The 23,209-nt window shown below is 37.4% G+C and overlaps 2 long non-coding RNA genes across 2 annotated transcripts; both read left to right on the top strand.

Annotated features, from left to right (window-relative positions):
• Positions 1–2,612: 2,612 nt before the first annotated feature.
• On the top strand, positions 2,613–9,540 carry LOC128784213 (uncharacterized). Its single transcript, XR_008429401.1, has 4 exons — positions 2,613–2,653; positions 2,952–3,165; positions 7,492–7,608; positions 9,297–9,540. It is a non-coding gene; the product is annotated as an uncharacterized LOC128784213 (long non-coding RNA).
• Positions 9,541–20,725: 11,185 nt separating this feature from the next.
• Positions 20,726–22,903, top strand: LOC128784012 (uncharacterized). The gene is made up of 3 exons (XR_008429331.1): positions 20,726–20,815; positions 21,018–21,101; positions 22,344–22,903. It is a non-coding gene; the product is annotated as an uncharacterized LOC128784012 (long non-coding RNA).
• The last annotated feature ends 306 nt before the right edge of the window (positions 22,904–23,209 follow it).

Below are 23,209 nucleotides of genomic sequence, written 5' to 3'. Positions count from 1 at the left end.
TGGCAAAAAACTGTAGGTACCTCATTGTTGGGACACGAAGCACACACCACTAGAGATAGAGGTTCCTCTGGTAATTTCCACCCTTAATCTGAGGCTCTTCTATCTCACGGAACGCTGTGTCCACCCCCACCTCTTCCTACCTAAGGGCCAAGTTATTACACAGGCAACTCCTATTCCTCGTGCTCTGTGCAATGACCTGGAACTCTCAGTCTTTTATGCTGGGAAGCTGGGAGAGGAAAAACCCCTTATATGGTGCAAACTTAAGTGTGAGGGGCATTCTATACATCTTCAGGGGATGATGGACACAGGGGCAGACATGACGGTGATTCCACTACACAAGTGGCCGTCACACTGGGAGCTGCAAAGCGTGGCCATGCCAGTCTTAGAACTAGGCAGGCCCCAGCCAGCGAGGCAATCCAAAAACATCGTCCAAATTAAAGGTCCGAATGGGTTGCTGGCCTCTGTACGTCCGTTCGTGATCAACTGCCAATTTAACTCATGGGGGAGAGATGCCATGTCCCAGTGGGGAGCCAAATTGGAATTTCCGGCCGCCCGGCATTTTTAGGTGTGACCACTGAAGAGCGCCCCACACAGAAACTGACGTAGCTCACAGATAAGCCCATCTGGGTGGAGCAGTGGCTGCTGAGTAAACAGAAACTGCAGGTGCTCAAAAAGCTTGTGGAGGAAGAATTAGCTAAAGGCCACATCATAGAGACAAACAGCCTCTGGTGTTTGTAATTAAAAAAACAGGGAAAGACAGGTGGCAACTCCACCATGATTTCAGAAAAATCAGTGATGCTGTTGAGAACATGTGCTCCCTCCAACCGGGTATGCCATTTTCATCTATGCTACCCCAAAATTACAATCTGGCTGTAATTGATATTAAGGATTGTTTCTTCCAAATCCCTCTCCTTCCAGACGATGCTCCTAGCTTTGCCTTCTCTGTACCCTCCATCAACAGAGAAGCCCCAGTGAAGCGCTACAACTGGACGGCACTACCACAGCGTTTTAAATGTTCCCCTACTATATGCCAGTGGTATGTCGCAGGGGTTCTGTCCCCAATGCGTGCCAAGTGGACATCCTGTATTTTCTATCATTACATGAATGGCATGTTGATTTGTGCCCCTGACAGCAAAGTCCTACAAGAAGCTCTGGAGGACACTATTAAGGCTTTGTCGGTGGCAGGATTTGACTTGCAGGAGGAGAAGGTACAGTTGCTGCCACCATGGAAGTATCTGGGCCTAGAAATTAACAACAGGACAGTTAGGCCTCAACAAATTCAGATAGACAACAACCCTAAGACGCTAAACGAACTCCAGCGCCTGTGCGGATCATTAAATTGGATCAATTCATGGCTGGGGCACACCATGAGGGATCTATGCCCCCTCTTTGACTTGTTAACAGAAAGGGAGGGGGATGAGGGTTTAGGTACCCTGAGAGTCCTGACCCGGGAGGCCAGAGCAGCACTCAAGAAGGTCCAGACCACCATTGTGAGCAGGCAGGCCCATCACTCTCCTTTCCGCTTCTTCGTCCTAGGTGAGTTACCCCATTTGTATGGAATGATATTCCAGTTGGACAAGGGTCAACGGGACCCCCTCTTTATAACAGAGTGCGTGTTCCTTGGCCACAGACAGTCCAAAAGTATCACCAGGCCACAGGAGCTGATGGCGCAGCTCATAATGCGGGCCAGGGCTCATCTGCAGGTACTAGCAGGCTGTGACTTCACATGTATCCACCTCCCCATCAAAACATCTACGGGGAAGATGACCACAGAGATTTTTGAACAACTTTTGAGGCAAAATGAAAATTTGCATTTCACTCTAGACAGCTTCTCAGGCCAAATTCAGATCGGACATCCTGGCCATCATTTGTTCAACACTGAATTCAAATTGTTACCAAAAGATATGCAAAGTAAAAGACCACTCATAGCCCTGACAGTGTTTACAGATGGGTCAGGGAAGTCCCATAAGCTGGTGATGACTTGGAAGGATCCAGAGACTCAGTTGTGGGAAACTGATGTTAAGATAGTGGAAGGTTCCCCACAGGTGGCTGAGTTGGATGCCATGGTGAGGGCTTTTGAGAGGTTTAACCAGCCTTTCAATCTGGTAACAGATTCAGCATATGTCACTGGAGCAGTGTCAAGAGCTGAACATGCAGTCTTAAAGGAGGTCTCAAATCAGGTCATCTTCGGATTGCTTGCAAAGTTAGTACACATGGTTTCTCACTGCGAGCATGCCTTTTACGTGGTGCATGTGAGATCACACATGGATCTCCCAGGCTTCATTGCTGAGGGGAACCGCAGAGCAGACGCCTTGGCAGCCCCTGTACACCTAGGAGGCCAGCCAAACATAGTCGAGCAGGCCAGGCTGAGCCATCAGCAGTTCCATCAGAATGCCCCGGTTCTGGTACACCAATTCAATCTGCGGCGTGACCAAGCTAGGGAAATTGTGGCCTCATGCCCCAGCTGTCAGGAGACACCTTACCAACACTTGGAGCAGGCATAAATTGCAGAGGTCTCTGCAGTTGTGAGGTATGGCAGACGGATGTCACAAAGGTCCCTGAATTTGGAAAACTCAGGAATGTCCATGTAACCGTGGACACCTTCTTGGGAGCAGTTTTTGCCTCAGCCTACATAGGGGAAAGGGCCACAGACGTGAGAAAACACCTTATACACGCTTTTACAACCTTAGGGGTCCCAGCCACAATTAAAACTGACAGTGGTCCAGAGTATACTTCCAAAGTGTTCAGCAGCTTCCTGCAGGAATGGGGGGGGTCCAACATAAGACCAGGATTCCTCACTCCCCCACTGACCAAGCAATAATAGAAAGGACTCATCAGACACTGAAGCGGGTCCTCCAGAAACAGCGGGGAGATGTGCGAGTGCTGTTGTCATATGAGAGGCTTTGCAAAGCATTATTTACCATCAATTTTCTAAACTGTTCCTTTGACAGACCAGAACTGCCAGCCCTGAGGCATTTCAAGCAAAATCAGGAGCTCCAGCCGGAAGAGAGGCCTCCAGTGTTAGTGAGGGATCCAGACTCTAAAGAAATCCAGGGTCCTTTCCCACTTTTGACTTGGGGATGGGGATATGCCTGCGTATCCACACCCTCAGGAGTCAAGTGGGTCCCCAGGAGGCATGTTAAACCATACACACCAGGACAGCTGGTGAGTCGAGACAATAAGGTGCCTGTGAGTGTAGCAGATGACCCCACCAACCATGGGGTGGCATCAAACCGCAGGCGCCGCAAGGAGGGAAGGGATTCTACATCTCCTTAAGAAATTTTTCTTTCCAGCTACCTCAGTCCATTTATGTTCCCAGTTCATATGTTTGTAATAAAGTTGTTTTCCCAGTTCCCCTATCCCCAAACACCCAAAGAGGAACCAGCTCCAGCATCATCTCCTGCCCTCTCCATCTGTAAGGCAGTCATTGCAATCACAGCAGCAGAAGAAGCTGGGAGAAGAGGCAACCGCGTGAGCAGCAAAAAAGTCAAAACAATTGTCTTTTTTATATTTTAAAAAGTGGGGAGATGTCACATCCCGGGCTGGGTTTTAGTTAGGGGTTTTATAATGTTAGGTGGTTCTGTGTACCCTCATGTTCCCCCCGCGATGGTTCACTCCCATTGGAGCTTCCCCACGTCAGTCTTGTAACCACCCCCTGTTCATTCCTGAAACTTCTGTGCCAGTCACCCCATCCCCGTATGCCTATCATCCCGGAACCCTGTATCCACCCCTGTTCCTGTTGGTCACCGTGGTCCACATCACCCCCGAAGTTGCCTGTCCCCATTGTGCGGGAGGGCTTCCGCCCTTGTCTGCCTGCCCCCTATAAAACCCAATGCGTCCTCGGTCCCCTTGCCATCTTGTCCACATGACGCTAGGGAGTGGTCACTGCTCTCCACAGCAGCACCACACAGCAATAAAACTGTCTCCAGCCAGCTGCAAGGACAGGGTGTGCCTCTTTCGCCTCTTTACCTCATCCCGGCATCGGTTACACAACGCGGCAGCCCACGTGGAGGCTCAGTGCTAGACCCTCCAAACCCGTGGCAGCCCCGGACTCCCGGGTGATATGCTGAGCCTAGCCGGGCTCCCCGAGCCGCCCGGGACAGGGAAAAAGAATGCGACGCCACAGTGAATGAGCTCTTTGTTATCAATAGAGGCTTCTTCTTGTTGCTCTTTGCACGATTTTTTGCTTGGTTGTTTGATTTTTTTTTTTTTTCCATTGGTCTGTTGATCTCTTGTGCTCCTAACTAAGGTCTGAAAGTTATCCATCACCTTCTGCAACTTATCTAACCTACTGGGCTTCTGTTTATTGCACCTTAGAGTACCAGGTCTTTACCAGATTAGTTATTCCTGGACCTTCAGCTACAATAACTTTATGTTTTGGCTCAAGTAACAGTTAAGATCTGCAGTTAACCACAGAAATTTACTGGCCTTTTAGCATACCCTGCAGCACTTTTTAACCTTTCCACCCTCTATTTGATTTAGCCAAATGTCCAAATATGTTTTGAGAAGTCACATTGGCAAAACAAATGGTTTTCAGAATCTCTAAATCACTCCTCTTCCTGTGTTTTTTTTGTTTTTAAGTCCAGTTGATCCCTGAAAAAGAATGTCTCTATTGCAATCTTACCTTTTCTTCTAAGAAAAAAAAAAAAAATCTTGATTTCCAACTTGATATACCATGGTTATGATTTAAACCTGGTAATTGCATGAACAGCAAAACGATCTCATCTAAAAATGCATAATTGGTTTTCCTTTAGTAGTTTCATTTCCTGGAATACTGTGATCAGTTTATACCAAGATAAATGCCCAACTTTTTATGTTTTTTGCATGAACTTCGTATGATCTTTACAGAAATGTTGAAGGACCTAGTTCAGACAATGTTAAAGACTTTGAGCTAATAATTATCAATATTAAATCTACACTGTCTTTTAGAAGTTATTTTATTTATATTGGTATATTTTTTTAACATTTTAGGTCTCGTGTGTGATACAGCAAATTGCTAATTCATTGTTTTGATAAAATGTTTGTTCTTATTTTGCAAAATATATTGATAATTTTCCTCCTATCAGGATAAAATGCAACTGAAATATACACTGAAATGTACATTTTTGTGTTTCTGTGTCTGAAGGGAAAAACAGCCTAAAAAGGCATCAACAATGATCAAACAACCTGAATTCATGTGTGTTACTTGGTCCTGAGAAAAATTTTAATAGATTATATCCTGAACTAATTGAAAGCTGAAAAAAGATTAACATTGTAAGAATTACATTTTCTTTTTGTTGTACTATTCCTGTTGCATTCTGGAAGAACAGACATTGTATAGTACGAAGTACTGAATCAGAAAAAAACTCATACCACAGTGAATTCCTTCAAACTGGAACAGGTTAGCCAATTCATTGAGGAAATGACGAACAAACAATAAAAAAAAAATTTCTCCTAGTTAGTAGAAGCATAAAGAATTAAATCTTCACGTTCTTTTTTTATTCCACATAATTAAAATTTATCTATTTTTAAAAAATATATTTTCCAATTTGGCTGGTAAAATAAAAGGAAGTTTAACTATCCTTATATATGTTGATAACACGTTGCAAGAGCTGATTAATGAAGACTTAATAGTGACACTTCTACATTTTCATTCTTATAAAAAAGAATGTTCTCTATTGTCTTTTACAATGAATTAAGAAATATAATCATGTAGAGTAATACATTTTTTCTTATTATCCTTAGAGGGAGTACAGTACTTGTAATCTTATTATTTCTACAGGATGGCTGTAGCTGTCAATGTAATATTCATGTAAAATTTTATGAAGTGGAAGAATATATTTGAGTAATCTTATTTTGTCTGCTATATACTTGTAGGATCATGTACATAACATTCCATGACTACACTTGGTGATAAGATACATAATATTGAAACTGGCAAGCTTTTGCTTTTAATGAGGTTTGAATTAGACAAAAGATTCAAAGTTGCTCAGCTATTTCTGAACTTGAAAAAACAAAAGACTTTTCAAGAGAATTTATTGCTGTTGCACTGTGATACCTGTTTTATAAAAAAAAAAAAAATAAAGTCAAATTTCTATTATCAGTCATTAGCTAGATTGTGGAGAGCCAGAAATTCATAATGAATATTAAAAGTTTTTCTTTTTTTCTGATTATGTTAAAATCTCCCATGCATTACTGTAATGAGAACTTAAAAACCAACAACATAAAACAAACAAACATACAATCCCCACCACTAACAACAAAAATACAGCTAGACCCTAAAGTGATACACCCCATTTCAAATAGTTCAGCAATTTCACAAATACAGAGATTCTTTTCCCAAATGTAATATTCAGTCCTTATAATTTTTCCCCTTTCCTGCCAGCCCAATAGTAGTAAATTAATAAGGATTTCAATCAATGCATTACTGTGCATCTTTACAATTAGCTAATTTATTTCAAAAGAGTGAAAGGTTTAAAATGCCATTCAGAAAGCCATCCAGAATATCCTTCATCTAAAACTCATGAAAGGCCCTACTTTCTGTTGATCAAGGATAGAATTTAAGTTTGTCAGATCATTGCTTATCAAAATATGACGTCCTTCATCTTTTACACTGTTAATTTTTTGCTTCACATATCCTTACATGTACTCAGTCCTCAAAAGCAAGAAGAAGGATATCTGAGTTAAGGTACCCTCCTATGCAAGGAAATAAAAAAAAATCAATTAGTGATTGGGAAAGATGATTAGAAATACTGGTAAAGAGATCTCTATAATAATAATTATTCACTAGTATGGCAAGGGTGTCTGAAAACTTTATTTGTAGGCTTTTTTTTCAACTTCAGTAGCATATTTAGCAAAATTCTGAATCATAATATGGTGAGTAGGTTAACTACTGTCTAGAAACCTTTCAGATGTGTTTAGTAAGATGGCAAAACATGCTTTGCATAATAAAAAAGTAAAAGCTAAAAGTCCTGTTTCTATTTCACTGGTTTATTGACAAAGAAATTTCCAGAACTCCAGAGAAAATTGATGTAATTCCACATAATTTGGTAATTTTTTATTAATAAACCACTTTCAGAACGTGAAGCAGGTAACGAAGAATGACTACAGATATAAGTGTCCTATAATAGCTGTAGCACTGCAAATTTGCATTACTTTTCCTTCTTTTTCTTTAGTCAGTTAGAGATTGATTATATTTTTTCCTCAGGAAACATGTTTGTTGTCATTAATTGAAACATAAGACTTGGACTTCTATCCTTGTAGCTTTATTTCAAACTAGAAACAATCTAAGACTCTTTGTTCTTGTAGGAACTGATAATGACCCTCAACATGTAGCAGAATAATTTCTTTTCAATTTAAAAGACTTTAGATGATCTTCCAGTAGGAGCTGATCATACCTATTGATAGAATCAGTCAACAGTAATTCATCAGGGAAAATCTGTCTTTGTTCTTTGAAATTCCTTTCACTGGTTAATATAGCAATGTTTGAAAACTGCCATGGTTTCGCTGCAGATATTGTTTAAAGAATGAAGATGTTGTTAAGTTACCTGCATCACCAGATTACTAAGGAAAAACCCAAACAACCCCAGAACACAAACCTCAAATTACAGACTTATAGAAAAATAGAAGGTCAGTGTGTAGTCAAGATTGTGAACACAGTCTATTGGAACAAAACAAAATTAGAACTGAGAAAAAAATGCTATAAGTATGGAGTAGTTATAAACTCTACTGAGATTTTCTGTATTTCCTTTTATTTCTGACTATATATTTTAGAAGACTAATAATGATGAAGGCTAATTCTTTTGTGGTATAGCTGCATTCCTAAGGATAGAGTAATTATTCATAACTGCCTACCTCTTTAGTGACATTGCTATGATGCTTACTAACTTCACTCAAGGCTTTCAGCTGTATAATATTTCTCTCTCTTACTCACTTTTCACTGGGCAAAGTCTGAATCTCATAGCAGTGCTGCAGCTGAGAGTGCCTAAAATAGTGATGTCTATCACACATTACACATGATCTAGAGCATTCATCAGGAGATGTTTGTCCTGTGGAAGGAGCAGAGGGTCATCTCTGATTCATTCATTTTGATCTAGTAGCTATATGTTTGTTATTCTCAGGAGCCCTGTTTCTGAGAACAAACTGAAATAATTCAGGGTAAAAACTAGTCAAAATTTAAACCACTCGTAGAATTGAAGTATCAGATGCATTGTAGGCTTAAGAATTATGACATCTGGACTGTTTTGTTTTACTGCTTCCTAAGCTCCAATGTAGATGTCTATGGCCTCTGTAGAAGAGCAAGATTTTTTTTAAGCTAGGTGTTAAATACAGGCATATTAATATCTATTAATAGGAACAATAACATATCAAATGATGTATCCTAAAGGTATTATTTTAGACAAATTATCATTTTCTTTAAACCACTTCATTGCATGCAAGACCATAATTGCATGTTCATGGGGCTTTCATGAACAGACCTATTTAATTCTGAAGAAATTCAGGTATCTCTGCATGATTCCAGACCAGTTAACATTTCAGAAAGAGGGAACATTAGGCCAATTATAAGGAGTTTTACTTTCAAAATTTATGTAAGACTTTGTGGATAGAAAGATTTATAGTGAGAATATAATTAGGACTCATATATTACAGTGATTATCAAACTCAATAAGGTGCAATTTTAACAAGTAATAGTGGTGCTGGCCATTAAATACAGATGATAAGGTGTTAAACTGATATCCCATTTTTTGAGTCCAATTCATATAGTATATAAAAATCATGCTGTATTATTGTGAATTTTTACAAAAAGGAGCCACTAAAACTATGCACTCTGAATAGAAACGTAAGTGACATCATAGCTGGTAATTTCACTTTATTTTGAATTTGGAAAATTAGTGGAGCAGTACTGAAAAACAAGTAACTTTCTTTTGGATGTAAAAATTTTATAGGCATCTGTCCTAGAAACTCAGATTTGAAAGTTTTGACCTTAGTTTTTATCTGTCTTTAATGGAATTTATATCACACAGTAGCTTCTGGCTATATTTAATCTTTTTAAGGAATTGCTTCTGACTGCAAATCTATTGAGATTATGTTGGGTTGTGATTTTTTTTTTTTAAGCATTGTGCAAAGTTATCCTTATCTAACAGTGAAAAATTCCAAAGGTCCTTCCTTTTTATTCATTTTAAATCATTATGATGGACTGACAATAAAAAAAATATAAGAGGGAAATTTTTTTAAGTATAGAACTGAACTTTGGTGTCTTATATTTGTAGGAGTGTAATTAATTAATCCTACATTCACTTGTATCCTGAAACTTGCAGATTTTTCCTGAACTCTTTACTCAGTTTGGACTGGCGAGGCCGCATCTTGAATGATTGGTTTTCACAATGAAAAAGACATTGAGGTGCTGAAGCTGATTCAAAGAAGAACAACGAAACTGGTGAAATGTCTGGAGCACAGGTCTTATGAGGAGCAGCTAAAGCAGCTGTGGTTATTTAGCCTGGAGAAAAGGAGGCTCAGGGATCTTATGACTCTCTTCAACAATCTTTCTTCAATTAATTAAAAAGAGGCTGTGGTGATGTGGGTGTCTGTCTCTTTTTCCCAAATAGAAAGCAACAGGACAAGGGGAAATTACCCAAAGATTCTTCAGAAGAGCTTTAGACAATACATGAGGAGAAATTTCTTAATTGAAAGGTTTGTCAAGCATTGGAACAAGCTGCCCAGGAATGTGGTTATGTCACCATCCCTGGAGATATTTAAGAGACATGCATATGTGGTGATGAGAAACTTGGTTTACTGGTGGGTTTGGCAGTGCTGGGTTTACATTTAGATGCAATAACCATAAAGGTATTTTCCAGCCTAAAAGATTCCATGATTTTATCCTCATTTTAAGAAAATAGTTATAATAATGAGGAAGTAAAATAAGTAGAATCCAATCTGAAGCTATCAGGTGGCATTACTGTTACCTGAAAATATTTCTTCGAGTAATTTTGGTGAATTATTATTGGTTTTCATATATATTAATGCTGGAGACTAAAAGATCAACTTAGAATGGTGCTACATTGTTCTCACTGTGCTAGGTAAGTTTCAGTACACATACTTTAGAAACTTGACCTCAACATAATTTTTAGGTGTATAGCAAGCAAGCTATCACAGATGTTTTGATTACTCAGGGAAAGGAAAGACATCGGTGTCTTTGAAAACCATCAGAAAAAGACCTCAGCTATTTAACTTTGAGGCTTGGGTTAATGCATAAAGATTCACTTTCTAGAAATATGCAAAAAACTTCTGTCTATCCCAATATGCTATTCAGGAATCTTATAATTGGTGAGACCTGCATCATTTTGGGTAGCTGAATGTAGGTATAGCAGATTGGTGTTTTTCTGAAGAGTTTAAAGTCAATACATATTAGATGACCATGGGATTGGAAAAAGTCTATAATAGATGGTAAATGATATTTTTATAGCAAATTTCATCTCAGTTCAGTTCTCCAGGGAAAATGGGAAGCTTAATTAGAAACCAGTAATCTAAAAATAGGCATGAGGTAAAAGTATTTTGGAAGGACACCACAAGATTATGGACAATGATACTGACTCTGCCACTGGACTAATTATCAGGAAAGGACAGAGGGATAGAGTAAGGCATGACAGAAAAAAATCTCCCACAGTGTAACCCAAGGCACCTTTAGAGAATGTTCTTGTCTCCATGTTTTAAGGTGCACCCACCTGATGATGTTACTATTTGGCTATCTCCAAAACTCTACCCGAGAGAGTTTGCATTTAAGACAAAAACATCTAGGCCCTAGTACCTCCTTTTGTCTCTACAAAATACACTATTTGTCTCTATCTTTTCTCTCTGCCTCATATCTCCTCAAATCATGTCTGATTATGGCTAGTTTCCCTGGTATTTAGCTATTATTGAATGCAGTAATGAAAGAAACCATAGAGATATTTAATTATCTACACAGCAGGTGTCGAATGAAGAAACTTAATTCTAACCTTTTCCTCTGTGATAAGATAATTAGTTGGGTCTAATTGCTGCTAATACATATATTCACTGATTGTAAACTGTGGTCTAAAGGCTGTTTTTGTGAAAAGAAAAAGATCAAAATAAAAACAGAATAAAAAATGCAAACCTCTTCTATAACACTACAGGAATGCTGTTTCTTGCTTCTAAACAAATACAAACATTGCTTAAAGAAATTAAAACAAAACCAAACTAATTCTACCCATTTTAATTGTGAAATAATAATAAATTTCACTACCTGGATTAAAAATACTAGCTATGAATACACATCTTTGCACGTTAAATTTATAACTAAGGAAAAGCAGGTTGTTGGTGTTCCTACCAAGTATTATATTCATGTAGGAAAAAAGCCAAACAAACAGACTGCAGGAATTTTGAGAGCAAGTGACCCTATGACCCTTCACACTGGTGAAGAGTGGGAAAATCAGAAAAGCATGTGGGGATTACTTGTGATGATGAGATAAATACAAGATGTGGAAATCAGTCATCAGTGACATTGTTTATGATACTAGCATAGCTTCTCCTATTTTGATCTCATTATTAAACTTTAAGATGCTGATACAGTTCACAAAGAAGTTTTGAAAAGATTTGCATTGGTTGTGTTGGCATTCAGCCAGATTCTATTTGTGGTGATAAGGCAAGAGCCAAACATTTCTTTGCAGTGATGTTTGAGATTCTGTGTGGGAGGGGACAAAATTTGCCATTGTGTAGTCTTCATACCTATGAGGTTTTATTGTGAAACAGGAAGAAAAATTGTAAGAAAAACAAAAGAACAAAAACAAAAGAAATTTACTTTTGGCAATGCATTTTTGTGGCTAGAGGATTCATTGTGAATGGCATACCCTGGGCAGATTTGTGCAATTCATGGGGCTCTGAGAATAACAGAGATCAAAGACAGGCTGTTTTGGAACAGATGTATTTAAAAAAAAATCATTATCTTGAGTTGGCTTGCCATTAACCTTTAGAAATGCATATTTTCAGCCAAGAACCCTTTTATAGGACCTCTCTTAAATCCATAGTGTTGAATGGCCAAAGGGACATAGTCAGCACCTTTAGAAGCTGTTCAGACCTCTGCAAGATCAAATCTCTATTTTCCATTGTCTTATTTTCCACCCATATTTAACACAGAGTGGCAGTGCAAAGCTTGGATTCTTTTTTTTTTTTCCACCCTTTATGAGAAGGGGTTCCTTTTCCTGCACTCTTTGGCTTCAACAGTCATTGTTGATGCTAGAGCACCTTATGGTGAAAGTTACATTCTTTCTAGTTTATTTTTGCTTTAATATGGTTAGTGTTATAAGAAGGCAGCTCTAAAGTTGACAACATAAAAATTCTAAAGGAATTTAATTTTATTTTCTGGCAGGATTATTTGTTAAAAATGAAGAAGGCTACCTAAAAATATCAATTTTAATACTGATAGGAAAATGCTAAAAACTAAATTGTAACTGTAATCAACTTCTAAAAAGAGTAATCTATATAATATTTCTCTCAGAAATAAATGCAGAATTTTTACTCATGATATGTACAGCTACAAAGTAGGAAGAACATCTGCTAATGAAACACACTGTGAGAGAGAGATTAGAAGATTTATAGTTAGACTCTAGTTTTCCAAATAGTAGGTATGAGCTCAGCTCAGTGTTAGTATGGCTGGCTCTGGGCACAGTATAAATATTAGATTTACTTAAACTAATGTGCTTAAACTTAATGGTGGCACTGACTCAACAACCACAGAATTATGGAAAAGCATCATATTTATGTGTACCACCTTTTATAATCTGATAGTTCCTCAGGCAGTTTTCATGCAGTATATCCCGAGCCTGTTTTCTGAGTTTCTAGAGATGTATAGTGGAGATCTGGAAACTGAGTAAAACTGGTTTTGGGTTTTTTTTGTTTGTTTGTTTGTTTTTTTCAAAAATGCACGTAAGAGTTTTAAAATATGGATGCATATATTTTTAATATATTAATATATAAATATTTATATGTCTACAGATTTCTACAGTTCTGAAAGTTGGTTTCAGGCAGACTATTTAAGTACCAAATATAAACATTTGCCCTTATTAAAAATGTTGATCCTGAATACTTTGGGAAGATAAAAAAAGGCCATTATAAATAAAGAAAAAAGTAACTGTTAAGTCTTATTCTTTATACATTAGTTTTATTTCCCACTGTTATTCTTGACTCAAGATACATTTAATGTCAATACAGCAAAGTCATACTTTCTACCCATACTCCGATCTCCTTTGGTTAAATACTACGCTTGAAATTTCTAGTGCTAGTCATTCCTTACTTGCACAGAAACATAAGAAACTTTTTTAGCTAGATGCAAAGAATAAAAAAAAAAATATTTTGCTTTATTTATGTTTCAAAAACTATGTTTAGTTCTGGTTAAAATGAATGTAGACCTAGAATACATCAGGACTGAACATTATTTAAAAGTACTGCCATGAAAGAATTGCCATTAAGTACTAATTGACTTCTTGACTACTTGGCTAGTTCCTTTATTCATATTCATGTAATATCTGCAATCTAACCAGGCCAAGGTCCAGGTTTAATCCATAAGTTTGTGCACTGCAGTTTAAACTGCACTAAATGTAAAGCACAGAGATCACCTGAAAACTGAGTTATGTCCCAGCAGGTATACCCAGGCACATTCAAATATCAAAACCTTTAACACATCTTCGGAAGAATGAGAACATTGAGCTTCTAGGAGCTGTCAGAAAGCCAATACCTTCAAAATTACTGCTGGAGCTCAGAACAACACAGGCCTTTTCTGCACTCTATATGACATTGTTGCAGCTTTTGGACTAGTCTCAAAGACAAGCAAATCACTGCTGCTGTTAACAAAATATAGGATTAGTTTCAGAAAATGGAGTCAGCTGCTTTGCCTGCTCTTAGAAGAGTAAGGAAGGTGCAGAAAAGAGGTTGTAATCTAAACTTGCTAAAATCAGTGGAATTACTTATTTAAAATTAAACATATGCTTATGACTTGCCGAGATGAGGACATATATTCTTGATTTATTACCTTTATTTTATTGCAATCAGTGTTCTCATTAACATTTATCAGATGACACATCCATCTCCTCTGACCATTGCCCCATTTTCTCAGTGTCCCATCACATTTACTAAACGAGGAAATAGATGTTTAATGCAGAATAATGTACTATTAATAAGATCAATCATAACTGTTTTAGCATATGCCTAAATCACCTAGGGAAACTGAGCCACCCAGTTACTAAATCAAATAATGATAATAATTGTAATTTATTATTTGTGTAATGATTTTGACCTAATAGTTTGCAGAGACTGACAGAGAAATTAAGGTTTAGAAGTGTATTTTTGTAGCAGCCAGAGGCCCTGCGAGGCCTCCTTGGCGGTCACTTGCCTAAGATAAGAAATGCCTAGTCATGATGACTGGACCAAAGTAGCCCCTCTTCTGCCTTGGGACCTTTGTTATCTCTCTGTGAGACTATAGGTCATATTCACCTCGATCCTTACTATTGGACCATTTCCTAAAACCCCTGTACCCTATATAAAACCCCATTTCTGCCCAGTTCGGCAGAAGAGCTGCCACTGAAACCCTTCGCAGGACCTGCCAATAAAGACACCGCTGTGGAACCTCATACAGCCTTCTCCGCTCTCTATCCTTATGCATCTGCGAGGCACTTAGCAAGCAAAGAGCTGAAATCACTGAAGAGCTGAATTCACCAAAGAGCTGATCTCACTTAAGAGCTGAGCTGCTTGCTAAGATTGCCCATGGCTGGGAGCTTGCCTGCGGGACCCAGACAGGTTGTGCTTATCAGCCCAGTGCTATCTGGGACACATACGGCAGGCAGGGTTGGATGGACCCCAGGAACCACAGGCCATAATATATTTTTATGTATGAAAGTGCAGAAATTATTAGGCCGCAGAACAAGCAAAATCCCTAATTTCCACTCCAATAGTCTTAAAATATCTCTAAATGTTTTCTTTCTATTTTTTTAATTGCAAACATTACTATTAATGATTTTTTGTAAAGGTATAGAAGCATCAAAATGCATATTATTTTCCTTGTAAACTATACATAAAATGTGTATTGCTCTTTAAAGCTTGAAAGAGAACCTTCATTCATTGTACATTATTTGGTAACCCAACCCTATGACAATATTCCCCACTGAGAAGCAAAGGTTGGCAGTGGAAGCTAATAAAACTACACTTTTTTTATTCATGTCTCTGACCAGATAAATTCTAAATCCACATTTTAATCGAGCTTAATGAGGTTTCACACTGTTTATATGCTCTGGTTATACCACTGTAATTAGCACCAAGGCATTACTCACTCTTGTCTTCATAAGTTTCATTTTAGCCTTTTTAAGTGGTCCTGCTACTTTTTTGCTTCATTGCTCTGCTTTATTGAACATTATATGACATAGTAAGCAATTAAGTTTATTTGTGGAAGAAATTAAATCACAAAAAGGGCATTAATGGTCAGACTTAAATCCATAAAGGTAGGGAAACTGAAGTTAATGTTTAAATCATATTTGTTTTACCTCCTTATGCATAAGAAGGACAGCTTGTATAATATTCAAGTGCAATTTACTATATAGTATTCAAGTTCATGTATTCTTTTTGTCTCAAGAGCTATATACAATCTGGAGGAAAAATGATAATATTTACTCTATAATTGAGCATTTCCTTTCATTGGGAGTCTTTCAAGAGCTCAATATTTTACTGATTATAGTTTTATCTTTTTAAAGATAACATTAAAATAGCCTATATCAATATATGCAAATGTATTGAAGCAACTTCAATTTAAACCATGATTTGAATATTTTTATCCATGCATTTTTATGTGGGCAGTAAAATATTTCAAAGATATTTAGTCACAAAAAATCCACTTATAATGGGCATAAGCCATGTCCTCAAAAGCACCCCCATGCAGACATTAGAAATATATCTTTTTGAAGTGTTCCTCAAATTCTACACCAAAAAAATTGTTTTAAGTGATGTGAAAAACAGAAATTATTTTCTACCGCACATTAGCAAAAGCATGGCTTTTCAAGAAACTGTGTTAACTTATACCTAGAAGATCTATTTCACTGTATCTAGCCTTGAATAGGAGAATAGCCAACAAAACTGTATCTTGTTCTAAATTAATTCACTCTTAAAGGTGAAAAAGAGATTGTCTACAGGCTCAAATATACAAAAGCTTTTAATTTAAAGTACAAGGTTATGCTTATTTATAGGTAACTTATATTCAAGAGCCTGCTACTGTAGCAGAATTTCTGAGAGAAAGAGGGCATGATTTATATTTAGAAAGTTGAGCTACCCCAGCCTAGGCCTCAGATACAGGCCTTGGTGAGGCCTTGAAGCCTCTGACACAGTTGGAAATTCAGCCTGTGGTGCAGTTAGAAATTATGTTAAGGTAACCACAGTGTAATTGAGCTTTCTGGGTGTGAATTAGTATAGGTCTGCAGTGTGAAACTCTAGCCACCTTAAGACAAAGACAAACAATATTTGCTTGCCAATGAGATTGTACTCACAATTGTAAACTATACCGAAGTGTATATGAACTGCCATCTTACAAACAATAAACGGAGAACGTAGGTCTCACCACATTGGTGCGGATCTGCGTTTGTCCTGTCCAGCCTCCCGGAATTTATGTGTCCCTGATTCATGCTACAGCAAATTATTTGACAGCTGTAACAAAAATTTTATGCATTAAAATGTCTTGTAAATGCATTTAGCTAAGATGAATCTTTATTCCTCTTTGCAGGTAAATTCCCAACAATAATAAAATAGTGTGAAAGCACAATTTAATTGAAGAAATAAATGTTCTTTTCTTATTTATGACCTTTATTTAATCCCAGAATAAGCACATACTGGTTCAAATATTCTGAGAACTGGATCTTTCAGAATATCCCTATTTGATAGTCTTTAGGACAATTCACTGATCTTACACAAATAAACTATTTCCACGGAATACTGCTCCCCAAAAATCTGAGAAAGATAAACTGAAAAATTAGAAATGAAACAATCAAAAAAAAAATAAAAAAAGTACATGAAGAGCCCTAGAGTAACACAGCAAAACTCACCAATAATAAAAATTCTATTTGTGTGGAATAGGGAATCTTTTGATAAGAGGTATTATCACTTTCTCTGACAGAACATCAAATTAGACCTCTTTTTGAATCTGTCCAGACCCATTCCTTGAAGGATTACAAAAGTTACAAAGATAAATATGTAGGAATACAACTGTTAGTGGAATATTAACTCAAGCAATTGATTCCTTGTGGAGAGAAGCCTCAAAGTCAACAATAAGATAAGAAAACCAAAAGACTTTCAAATCACTTTACCTATTCCTCTGTACATATTCTTCCCTTATGATACCTAAAAGTTTATTTCTGTTTCCCCAAGTCCTGCCAGCAGCCTGCTTTTCACAGAAACATCTCTGCTCAACCTACGTGTTTAATAATTAGGGGTTAAATTTTTCTCTGTCTAATATGTTCTTTTACATGGAAACTTCTGTTACTTAGCATATTCAGTTAATCATAAGGGAAGGACTAATTTACCACTTCTTCAATACTATCAAGCTCTCCTCTGTCACTACATAAATAGTAAAAGAAGAGCAAACAGTGTAAGTAATGTCAACAATCCCTTCTGAAAAGGTTTCAGTGCCATGAAATAATTCTACTTTCAAATGATGGTTCTACTTTATGCTTCCTAGTCTTTCTCCATAGTCAAATGAAAATATGAACACCATTTTCAAAATACTCTTAACTGTTAGAGGATGTTTGCAGAAGTTCAATAATGGTTATCAAACTTTTAATTCAGTGTCAAATGCTCTAGAACAAGAGTATCCGCAGAAACTACAGTGTTTGAACTAGGATATACAGGACAGTGCTTATGTGAACATGTCTTTTTCATGGATGGACTGACACCCTTGCTGAAGTGTTACTAAGCAGACTACTTGGTCTATGCACATTATAATCTGGTTTATGGGTGATATCAATTTTAATTTTCAGGTCTTTACAGCTTTTATTAAAAGTAAAGTTCTTAATTCAGAAATCTCTTAAAATTCCATCTTAGGTAAGTTGTATCAACATATTTAAAGGGGTGGAAAAATAGCTTTTTGTTATGTGAGCCTGCTATCATTAGAGAAAAGTAGTATTGCCATAGGAAAAAAAATAAGAAATAAAGGAAAGACTCCTTTCAACTTTCTGTGGTAATTTGCAGTTATGTATAATTAGATTTACCACCAGTAGTTTTAAATATGTTAATAGTTTTGATTTTGTTCTTAAAAGGACAAGAACTTGAGCTTTCCCTCCCTACTGCAACTGTAGATTAGAATGAAGGAACATAATTTTGCTCTGCAACAGATGTATAACTTCTTGCTAGTTAATTGTTCACAATAGAACTTGGGCAGAAAAGAACAATCTCTTTCCAAAAAGCACTTTTCCTAAATCATATTTCTGCTATGTAATGACAGCAAAAATCTCACCTCACTTTCGGAATGTGACACTCTGTGAAGGAAAGAATCTGTCACTGTGATAAGAGAGTCATTGAATATCAGTGATTCATTGAGTAGCAGTTTAGAATAAATGTCTATTTCCTCAACCTTCTTCCTAGACATCTCAATATTTCCTTAAGCATCAATGAATATACATAAGGAAAATCTAAAAATTCATTAAACAAAAAAGAAGGGAAAATAGCCATGAAAAAATATATTGAATAATGTTTTTTCTTTTTTTTTTTTTTTTTCTTCATTTAATGTAGTTTGACCAGTTCCAAGACAGGTTATTCAAAGTACTTGAGCAAATGCAGGTTTGATTGATAATAGACATTTTCACTTTGCAATCAACAATTAGCATTTACTAACATGCATCAAAAGATCATATATATGTTCACATTTCACCTAGTCAGGGACAAAATTACTCTTGTAAGGTCTATTCAGACTAGCCAGTTCAACATAGGCAGGATTAATTCTTCTTGTCAATTAATTGCTTCTCTACTTAGAATTCCCCTATGGATCAATGCAGTCACTCTGCTTTTTTTGATATTTGTATCTTACGTCAAGGCTAATAGTAAAACCATCATGCAGATGGCAGAGAACATTTTGTGGTATTAGGTATTAATTAAGCAAATCATTCAAATCCAGGAAATAAGCTTCACAATGTGGAGCCTAAATACTTAAAATACTCCTTTCACTAAAGATAACATTGAGAATTGCTTACTCTTCATAGACGAAGTGATGTTATATCAGTGTGGTAGAGCATTGCTGACATAAGCAAAACTAGATTAAGTGACTGGAAGTTGAAATGAGAAAAAAAATCAATCTTGAAATAAGGTGCATTTTCCTAGCTGTGATGGTAATTAAACACTGGAAAAACTTCCACAGGAGGCAACCAGTGCCTGCAGTCTTTAAAATGAGCTGAGCTGTCTTTAAACATACAATGCTTTCCTGAAGCCTTTCAGATATATGTTATGTATGATATGAACTTGAAAAGAAAGCACTGGAGCTGAATGTTCAGAATGGCCATTTCTGTCACTGAAATTTGTGATGATATAAGGCAGTTATTAATGTTTTTCTTATTCGCATTTGAGGAGATCAAGATAGTAAATCTTGCCCTTAATATTTGCAGATCTATGCATGAGAATGACTACAAGTGAATTTCAAATTATATGTTTTGAGGTTATGTTCTCCCATCCTGTCTTCTCCCTTCAGACTTGAAGACTGACACAGTAAATTTTCATATTTTTCAGTTCTCTACTATGAACATAAGACGTAGGTTATACAATGTGACATAGAGAAAGAGCAGACCTGTTTGTTTAGTACACAGACTCTTCTCTGACTACTGGCTACCCTATCTTGCCCACCAGCTCAAGCATGAACATATTTTGGATTGAAAAAGCACTTTTCAGATGCAAATCAAAAGGGACTTCGAGAAAAGTTCATCTTTTTATGCATGGAGGTATGATTTAACTGGTAGGATAACATCGGCATTCATATAATAATCCTAGTATGTTTTACATAATCAAAATTTCTTCTCTTCTTACAAGTCTCCAACACTGAAACCAAGATAATGATATTTTTGTTTCTCAAGGTCCCTTCCTGAGACACAAGGTCTAGTCCCCTCACAACTGAGAGGCTATTCTACTAATGAAGTACTGTTCTTTTTTAGAATATTTAGGTGAAACTTCATGGAAAGGGTCACACAAAAAAACAAACTGAATTATTTTTGTATCACATCAAACCTGGGAAAATGTGGAATTTTTTTTTTCAGTTCAATGCTTAAAAATGTCTAATCACATCAATTACATTAACTCATGTGTCATTTGCATACATAATGGCAGCTAATCTTACATTTAAATATTTAAGTGGGTAAGAACGAATTAAAAAAAAAATGGAAATTAAGGATTGATTTAGTGGACTGGCAGAACACTACAAATATTTTAAGTAATGTTTTGTGTCATTTAAGTTTGGATTTTTCCATTTGAAACATCTCCAGAAATCCATGGAATAATAAAGACACTATTTAAAACATATAGCAGTAAGACATGTGGCGGTTACCTGCTACGACCTCAAGCAGTCGAAAAGCCCCAGCTAGTGCTGCCTTTGTGAGACCATAGCCGCCACGTGAGCGGGTACTCTAGAGTAATGGTGTTTGTCTCCCTGCTAGTGCTGAGCGCTCCAGCATGGGTAACGCAGCTTTGGTAGCTTCACGCTGAGAGGAAGCGATGGGACGAGAGAAGGACACTTTGCTTGCGAGCCTGAGAACGTTTATTCCCCCATGCGTGGTGGATGGAGCGAATCGCCCTCAGCGCAATGCAAGGCAAAATGGTGACGAGACAAAAGAATGAATTAGATTAAATAGGGGGTGGGCGGACAGGGGTGGAAACCTGCCTCACCCTATGAGGACAGATAACAGGGGAGTGACATAGAACATAGCAACCTATGGGAACATAACAGAGGTGGGTACAGTGTTCTGGGACAAACAGAAATGCAAAGGTGGGGTGATTGATGCAGAACTTTCATGAAGAAGCAGGGAGTGGTTACAAGACTGACATCCCAACAAGAAGTGGCAACCCCTGACTGACAGAACCTTGTAAGGAGAAAACTGTGTGAGGTGAGAAGATTGACATGTCTGAGTGACAAGAGCTCCTGTGGTAAACAACTTGGAGTAAACCATTATGAGGGAAAATAGAGGTACAGAGAACCGACCTAACTAGCATTAATAAAATCACTGACTAAACCAACCCAACCCACAATAAAGACACTCTGGCACTGTTATGATCCTTGTGATTAATTAGGCCTGTTTTATGAGAATCTTCCTTTACATTAACAAAACATCTTACAGATGTTTTCTCTGTAAGAGAGGAAAGGGATCAAAAGGTTCTCTCTGGATTTATCCTGGAATAAAAAATAATCTGAGCTGCATAATTCAGCTGAGAAAAGGCCCATTCTTTTGGGAAGAACTCACTCTTTATCCTTAACACAGTACTTATATAGGCATAGAATTGCATAATTGCAGATACTTTATAAATGTGTGTGAATGAATGATCAAAATCAGATAAGTAAATAAATAAATAAATTACAAAATAACCCCAAAAAGAACAAAGGAGAGGATTAAGACCAATTTACAATCTTAAGAAAGATAGTTGCTAAAAGATTGCTCTTAAACAGCAGACATGGTTTGTAAATGTTAATGTCTTCTACGAAAGTTAAAAGCAGAAATATTTTAGGGACTATAAGCAGACATGCTTTCAGGGACTATAGCAAACTGTTTCTCCAAATTTGTTTAGAATATGACTGTGATCATTGTTGGTGGCTAGGCAAAGTATTTTTTAAGAGTTCAGAGCACAAGAAGTAGCAACAATAGTATGAAAGCACCAGATCTATAATTTCTTTTCAAGATTAAAAAAATGGAGTAATAACACAAAAGGTATTGCAGACTCTATGCACAGGTTTTTATTTTAAAGACAATAAGATTCAATACCTACTATGTTTTCACAAAAGTATTGCCAGCAAAGTTTTTATTTAAACTGAAACAGTTGTCAGCACAAAAATTAGTGCTACAATAGCCACATATTTATAATTGAATATTCTCTAAAATGTTCTTTATATTTTCAATTCATCTGATTACTTTAGTCTTCATTGCCTCCAAATGCTCATAAAATTGAGTTATACAAGAATATGCATTCATAGAAGGCCATATAAATTCACATATGAGAGCACCTTTGCCAGAAAAAGAAATATAGGAAATAAAGGAAGACTTGCAATGTCTAGGTTTAATAGGAACATTCATTCAACTCCAATTATGCCAACTCTTTCCATTCCCATCCATTTGCCTCCTGTCACATGTTCCCAGTTGCCATGTGCCTGAATGAGTGCTCTGTGTGTCTTGCACCGACTCCACAGCTGGCCGTGCTTCCTGGGTGCCCTCTGGGTGCAGATGTTCTGACAATGAACGGCAGGTACGGGAAGTTCCATTTCTACCTCCAGTGCAACTTGAAAGAGACTCTTTTTGTTTGTTTGTTTGTTTTTTTCTGTCTTTACAGAGTTCTTTGGCTTTTTTCCTTGAACTAATTTTGAGCAGAGGTCTTGGCAGGCGGGGAGAGAGTCCTGATCTGAGATCTTTTTAACAGAGGACTGTGACACAGAGAGAGTTACAGCGAAATGAAATGGAGGTGGGCAGGTGGGCAGGGTTTGAGTGAGCTGAACTGCTACTTGCTCTAGGGACATATCTCCCCGCTGCGGTTGCTTAATGTCCTAAGATGATATAGATGATGAGAACTTACTTGTTTTGAATGCCAATGTGTATAAACATTCAGAATCAATATTGTTTCTTCAGAGGCATACAAATTAGGACTAAATGCAGAGATCTACTTTTAGTGAAGGGTTATGTGGCGATGCGTTATTTTTACCAGTCCCGGGCAGCTCCGGAGAGCCCGGCTTGGGTACTGCTTCTCGGTGGGACCGGTGCTTGCCGCGATTCCCAGACGCTTCTGCCTTCACTGGGGTGGGCTGTCCGCATTCTACTGTTGGTGTGAGGGACGAGACAAAGAGGCGAAGGAATTGTCCATTTCTTCCGCATGGCTGGCTGGAGAGCTTTAATGGCCGCAGGGAGGTGTGGTGGAGAAGCTGCGACCCACTCCCAAATGCCATGTGGACAAAAATGGCCCTGAACAAAGGAAGGCATAGGGTGTTATAGGGGGCGGGCCAAGGGAGGCGGAA

The sequence above is a fragment of the Vidua chalybeata genome, chromosome 2 (assembly GCF_026979565.1).
Source record: "Vidua chalybeata isolate OUT-0048 chromosome 2, bVidCha1 merged haplotype, whole genome shotgun sequence".
In the NCBI taxonomy this organism is placed as follows: domain Eukaryota; kingdom Metazoa; phylum Chordata; class Aves; order Passeriformes; family Viduidae; genus Vidua; species Vidua chalybeata.
Note: the sequence above shows the minus strand (reverse complement) of the source record. Positions and strands in the feature narration are given on the sequence as shown.